Raw genomic sequence first — 7,407 nt, 5'->3', positions numbered from 1 at the left:
CATTTCTACCGATCTGTTTGCCAGTTATGATTTTCATATGCACATATTCGTGAAACAATTTAATTTAAATTATAACGTATTCATTTCTCATGTGGTTAATAATACAAATCAGGATTAAAATGATAAAAATCTAAAAATGGAAATTCCACCCATGCGAGACCAACAGCCTCTGTCATAATAAATATTATGGACACATTGATTCACCGTGAGCCATTGGCGGCTAAAGAAATGAGAGATGGCCAAAGTAGCAGTAGGCCCATTGTCAACTAAGTAAAAATACATAAATCCGACCAAATATCCTGATGAAAATGCAGGTTCTTTCAATTGCATTCATCTCTCTACACCGCCTGTCTGCCTCCCTCCCTTTCTATCTGTCTTGACTTGAGCTATCACTAGTGAAGTGTAACATGGTAGGCTATCAAATCAATCAACTGGGTCTTGCCCAATGACTGTATATATGAAGCTTTGGCCAAAGATGTTGCTTGCAAACTTGCAACAATGTATCAACTAGCCTATTCAGAGCCCTCAGAGTTTCCCACCAGTGAGCTCTGGACAGACAGCTGTTTTTGTGCAAAAGGAAATGTTGAGGTATTTTATGATGTTCCACTCGATATATTGGATACTGTGGATTGTTTCAAATCACAAGCCTGTAGGTCTATATACCAAGCCTGTAGGTCTATATACCAAGCCTGTATGTCTATATACCAAGCCTGTATGTCTATATACCAAGCCTGTAGGTCTATATACCAAGCCTGTAGGTCTATATACCAAGCCTGTATGTCTATATACCAAGCCTGTAGGTCTATATACCAAGCCTGTAGGTCTATATACCAAGCCTGTAGGTCTATATACCAAGCCTGTAGGTCCATATACCAAGCCTGTAGGTCTATATACCAAGCCTGTACGTCTATATACCTGTAGGTCTATATACCAAGCCTGTAGGTCTATATACCAAGCCTGTAGGTCTATATACCAAGCCTGTAGGTCTATATGCCTGTAGGTCTATATACCAAGCCTGTAGGTCTATATACCAAGCCTGTAGGTCTATATACCAAGCCTGTAGGTCTATATACCAAGCCTGTATGTCTATATACCAAGCCTGTAGGTCTATATACCAAGCCTGTAGGTATATATACCAAGCCTGTAGGTATATATACCAAGCCTGTAGGTCCATATACCAAGCCTGTAGGTCTATATACCAAGCCTGTAGGTCTATATACCAAGCCTGTAGGTCTATATACCAAGCCTGTAGGTCTATATACCTGTAGGTCTATATACCAAGCCTGTAGGTCCATATACCAAGCCTGTAGGTCTATATGCCTGTATGTCTATATACCAAGCCTGTAGGTCTATATACCAAGCCTGTATGTCTATATACCAAGCCTGTAGGTCTATATACCAAGCCTGTAGGTCTATATACCAAGCCTGTAGGTCTATATACCTGTAGGTCTATATACCAAGCCTGTAGGTCTATATACCAAGCCTGTAGGTCTATATACCTGTAGGTCTATATACCAAGCCTGTAGGTCCATATACCAAGCCTGTAGGTCTATATGCCTGTATGTCTATATACCAAGCCTGTAGGTCTATATACCAAGCCTGTATGTCTATATACCAAGCCTGTAGGTCCATATACCAAGCCTGTAGGTCTATATACCAAGCCTGTACGTCTATATACCTGTAGGTCTATATACCAAGCCTGTAGGTCTATATACCAAGCCTGTAGGTCTATATGGTTCTGTAGCTCAGTTGGTAGAGCATGGCGCTTGTAACGCCAGGGTAGTGGGTTCGATTCCAAGCCTGTAGGTATGCATACTGTAAGTCCTTTGGATAAAAGCCTGTAGGTCTATATACCAAGCATGTATGTCTATATACCAAGCCTGTAGGTCTATATACCAAGCCTGTAGGTCTATATACCAAGCCTGTAGGTCTATATACCAAGCCTGTAGGTCCATATACCAAGCCTGGAGGTCTATATACCAAGCCTGTATGTCTATATACCAAGCCTGTATGTCTATATACCAAGCCTGTAGGTCTATATACCAAGCCTGTATGTCTATATACCAAGCCTGTATGTCTATATACCAAGCCTGTAGGTCTATATACCAAGCCTGTAGGTCTATATACCAAGCATATATGTCTATATACCAAGCCTGTAGGTCTATATACCAAGCCTGTATGTCTATATGCCTGTAGGTCTATATACCAAGCCTGTATGTCTATATCCCAAGCCTGTAGGTCTATATACCAAGCCTGTAGGTCTATATACCAAGCATGTATGTCTATATACCAAGCCTGTAGGTCTATATACCAAGCCTGTAGGTCTATATACCAAGCCTGTAGGTCTATATACCAAGCCTGTAGGTCCATATACCAAGCCTGGAGGTCTATATACCAAGCCTGTATGTCTATATACCAAGCCTGTATGTCTATATACCAAGCCTGTAGGTCTATATACCAAGCCTGTATGTCTATATACCAAGCCTGTATGTCTATATACCAAGCCTGTAGGTCTATATACCAAGCCTGTAGGTCTATATACCAAGCATATATGTCTATATACCAAGCCTGTAGGTCTATATACCAAGCCTGTATGTCTATATGCCTGTAGGTCTATATACCAAGACTGTATGTCTATATACCTGTAGGTCTATATACCAAGACTGTATGTCTATATACCAAGCCTGTAGGTCTATATACCAAGCCTGTAGGTCTAAAAACCAAGCCTGTAGGTCCATATACCAAGCCTGTATGTCTATATACCAAGCCTGTATGTCTATATACCAAGCCTGTAGGTCCATATACCAAGCCTGGAGGTCTATATACCAAGCCTGTAGGTCTATATACCTGTAGGTCTATATACCAAGCCTGTAGGTCTATATACCAAGCCTGTAGGTCTATATGCCTGGAGGTCTATATACCAAGCCTGTAGGTCTATATGCCTGTAGGTCTATATACCAAGCCTATAGGTCTATATACCAAGCCTGTATGTCTATATACCAAGCCTGTATGTCTATATACCAAGCCTGTATGTCTATATACCAAGCCTGTATGTCTATATACCAAGCCTGTAGGTCTATATACCAAGCCTGTAGGTCTATATGCCTGTAGGTCTATATACCAAGCCTGTAGGTCGATATACCAAGCCTGTAGGTCTATATACCAAGCCTGTAGGTCTATATACCAAGCCTGTAGGTCCATATACCAAGCCTGTAGGTCTATATACCAAGCCTGTAGGTCCATATACCAAACCTGTAGGTCAATATACCAAGCCTGTAGGTCTATATACCAAGCCTGTAGGTCCATATACCAAGCCTGTAGGTCTATATACCAAGCCTGCGACATCGGCAGTGTGCGTGGCAATAGGCCTCGCTGATTATTGAGATGCAGCTGTCTGTGAAAAGCAATGCATCTAAAATATGAATGAAGATGATATGCCTTCAGTAATGTTGAGATGAGAAGAAGAGGGTTGTAAGCGAAGATATTGGTGCTTTTCTCTCCAGAATGTGTTCATATCACCAGAATGTGTTCATATCTCCAGAATGTGTTCATATCTCCAGAATGTGTTCATATCTCCAGTTCATATCTCCAGAATGTGTTCATATCTCCAGAATGTGTTCATATCTCCAGAATGTGTTCATATCTCCAGTTCATATCTCCAGAATGTGTTCATATCTCCAGTTCATATCTCCAGAATGTGTTCATATCTCCAGAATGTGTTCATATCTCCAGAATGTGTTCATATCTCCAGAATGTGTTCATATCTCCAGAATGTGTTCATATCTCCAGAATGTGTTCATATCTCCAGTTCATATCTCCAGAATGTGTTCATATCTCCAGAATGTGTTCATATCTCCAGAATGTGTTCATATCTCCAGAATGTGTTCATATCTCCAGAATGTGTTCATATCTCCAGAATGTGTTCATATCTCCAGTTCATATCTCCAGAATGTGTTCATATCTCCAGTTCATATCTCCAGAATGTGTTCATATCTCCAGAATGTGTTCATATCTCCAGAATGTGTTCATATCTCCAGAATGTGTTCATATCTCCAGTTCATATCTCCAGAATGTGTTCATATCTCCAGAATGTGTTCATATCTCCAGTTCATATCTCCAGAATGTGTTCATATCTCCAGAATGTGTTCATATCTCCAGAATGTGTTCATATCACCAGAATGTGTTCATATCTCCAGAATGTGTTCATATCTCCAGTTCATATCACCAGAATGTGTTCATATCTCCAGAATGTGTTCATATCTCCAGAATGTGTTCATATCTCCAGAATGTGTTCATATCTCCAGAATGTGTTCATATCTCCAGAATGTGTTCATATCTCCAGAATGTGTTCATATCACCAGAATGTGTTCATATCTCCAGAATGTGTTCATATCTCCAGAATGTGTTCATATCTCCAGAATGTGTTCTCCAGAATGTGTTCATATCTCCAGAATGTGTTCATATCTCCAGAATGTGTTCATATCTCCAGAATGTGTTCATATCTCCAGTTCAATCTCCAGAATGTTCATATCTCCAGAATGTGTTCATATCTCCAGAATGTGTTCATATCTCCAGTTCATATCTCCAGAATGTGTTCATATCTCCAGAATGTGCTCATATCTCCAGAATGTGCTCATATCACCAGAATGCATTGAGCTGTCTCCCCCTAATTCTTGCGCATTCATTGTTTTATTGTGTTAATTGTTTGCCCTTTGATTGTTTATTTTGATCAATTCCCCATCACATATGTCACCAGTAATAAATTTACCCTTAATCCCCGTAATTTGGTTACATACATTTCTGTTAATGCATGAATTAATTAGGCCTACAGTCATTTACTGTGATGTTGATTGTGAAGTCGGAGTGGAAATGATGTTTGCAGAGTTCATAGCCTGCTACCCTTGTGAGAAACAAGTTTTGGTTTATTTCATACCATAGTTTATGAGTGTGGTCAATTTTTTCCTTGTTTTTTTGCTAGGAGCACTCCATGTGAACAATGAGCATGTGTCTGGTTTCTCTGCTCTGTTGAGAGAGCACGCGCATTAGCATGCATAGGCTAACTGGATGTCTGCTTTTTGATTGTCTTTACTCACCACCACGAACATGCTGAGGTTCTCAGCCATTTTTTATTTACCTCACAAAGTCAATGAAGTCTGTTTATTTTTGATCCATTATGAATGATAATAGTTCCTCGCATTATTTGAAAAATTGTTCCAACACTCTCCCCTCAAATAATCACCAGGCCTCGGTGTGAAAGAGACAAATGTCATGCTCTGAGCTTTAAAAGAAGCTGATGATCCTCTGTGGCTACATCATGCTCTCTGTTGAAGTACACTATATATACAAAAGTATGTGGACACCTCTTCAAATGAGTGGAATCGGCTATTTCAGCCACACCTGTTACTGACAGGTTTCTAAAATCGAGCACACAGTCATGCAATCTCCATAGACAAACATTGGCTGTAGAATGGCCTTACTGAAGAGCTCAGTGACTTTCAACATAGCACCATCATAGGATGCAACCTTTCCAACAAGTCAGTTTGTCAAATTTCTGCCCTGCTAGAGCTGCCCCGGTCAACTGTAAGGGCTGTTATTGTGAAGTGGAAACATCTGGGAGCAACAACACCTCAGCCGTTAAGTGGTAGGCCACACAAGCTCACAGAATGGGATCGCCGAGTGCTGAAGCGCATAACAATTGTCTGTCCTCTATTGCAACACTCACTACCGAGTTCCAAACGGCCTCTGGAAGCAACGTCAAGCACATTAACTGTTAATCGGGAGCTTCATGAGCAGCTGCACACAAGCCTAAGATCACCATGCACAATGCCAAGCGTCGGCTGGAGTGGTGTAAAGCGTCGGCTAGAGGGGTGTAAAGCGTCGGCTAGAGGGGTGTAAAGCGTCGGCTAGAGGGGTGTAAAGCGTCGGCTAGAGGGGTGTAAAGCGTCGGCTAGAGGGGTGTAAAGCGTCGGCTAGAGTGGTGTAAAGCGTCGGCTAGAGGGGTGTAAAGCGTCGGCTGGAGTGGTGTAAAGCGTCGGCTGGAGTGGTGTAAAGCGTCGGCTAGAGGGGTGTAAAGCGTCGGCTGGAGTGGTGTAAAGCGTCGGCTAGAGGGGTGTAAAGCGTCGGCTAGAGGGGTGTAAAGCTCGCTGCCATTGGATTCTTTAGCAGTGGAGACGCTTTTTCTGGATGAATCACACTGCACCATCTGGCAGTCCGACGGACAAATCTGGATTTTGCGGATGTCAGGAGAACGCTGCCTGCCCGAATGCAACGTGTCAACTGTAAAGTTTGGTGGAGGAGGAATAATGGTCTGGGGCTGTTTTTCATGGTTCGGGCTATGCCACTTAGTTCCAGGGAAGATATATTTGTATTTTTACCCAGCTTTTCAATCTTGTGTCAGAGGTGAAGGTGGAGTCATGCGTTCCGTTCAACTGGTGACTGAGGTGAGCCTGCAGGCGCCTAGCCCGCCACAAGGAGTCATTATAGCGTGATTAGCCAAGTAAAGCCCCTGGCCAAACCCTCCCCTAACCTGGATGATGCTAGGTCAATTGTGTGCCGTCCTATGGGACTCCCGTCTACGGCCGGTTGTGGCACAGCCCGGGAATGAACCCAGGTCAGTAGTAACGCCTCAGGTCTGTAGCTGCGCCACTCGGGAGGCCCCAGTAAAGGGAAATCTTAACGCTACAGAATACAACGACATTCTAGACAATTCTGTGCTTCCATCTTTGGCAACAGTTTGAGGAAGGCCATTTCCTGTTTCAGCATGACAATGCCCCGTGCACAAAGCGAGATCCATACAGAAATTGTTTATGGAGATCTGTGTGGAAGAACTTGACTGGCCTGCACAGAGCCCTGACGTCAACCCAATCGAAAACCTTTAGGATGAATTGGAACGCCAACTGCGAGCCAGACCTAACTGCCCGACATCAGTGCCTGACCTCACTAATGCTCTTGTGGCTGAATGGAAGCAAGTCCTTGCAGCATTGTTCCAATATCTATTGGAAAGCCTTCCCAGGAGAGTGGAGGCTGTTATAGTTGCAAAGGGGGGACCAACTCCATATTAAAGCCTTCCTAGAAGAGTGTAGGCTGTTATAGCTACAAAGGGGGGACCAACTCCATATTAAAGCCTTCCTAGAAGAGTGTAGGCTGTTATAGCTACAAAGGGGGGACCAACTCCATATTAAAGCCTTCCTAGAAGAGTGTAGGCTGTTATAGCTACAAAGGGGGGACCAACTCCATATTAAAGCCTTCCTAGAAGAGTGTAGGCTGTTATAGCTACAAAGGGGGGACCAACTCCATATTACTTTTGGTCATGTAGTGTTATTTTTAGTGATTTGATTTATTTCTGTATAGACCGGAGTAATTATATAATTTTGGCAACTGTATTTCATTTTACTTTGCAGGCACCCC

Source organism: Oncorhynchus gorbuscha, unplaced genomic scaffold, assembly GCF_021184085.1.
Source record: "Oncorhynchus gorbuscha isolate QuinsamMale2020 ecotype Even-year unplaced genomic scaffold, OgorEven_v1.0 Un_scaffold_3242, whole genome shotgun sequence".
Taxonomy (NCBI): Eukaryota; Metazoa; Chordata; class Actinopteri; order Salmoniformes; family Salmonidae; genus Oncorhynchus; species Oncorhynchus gorbuscha.
This window is presented reverse-complemented; position numbering follows the sequence as displayed.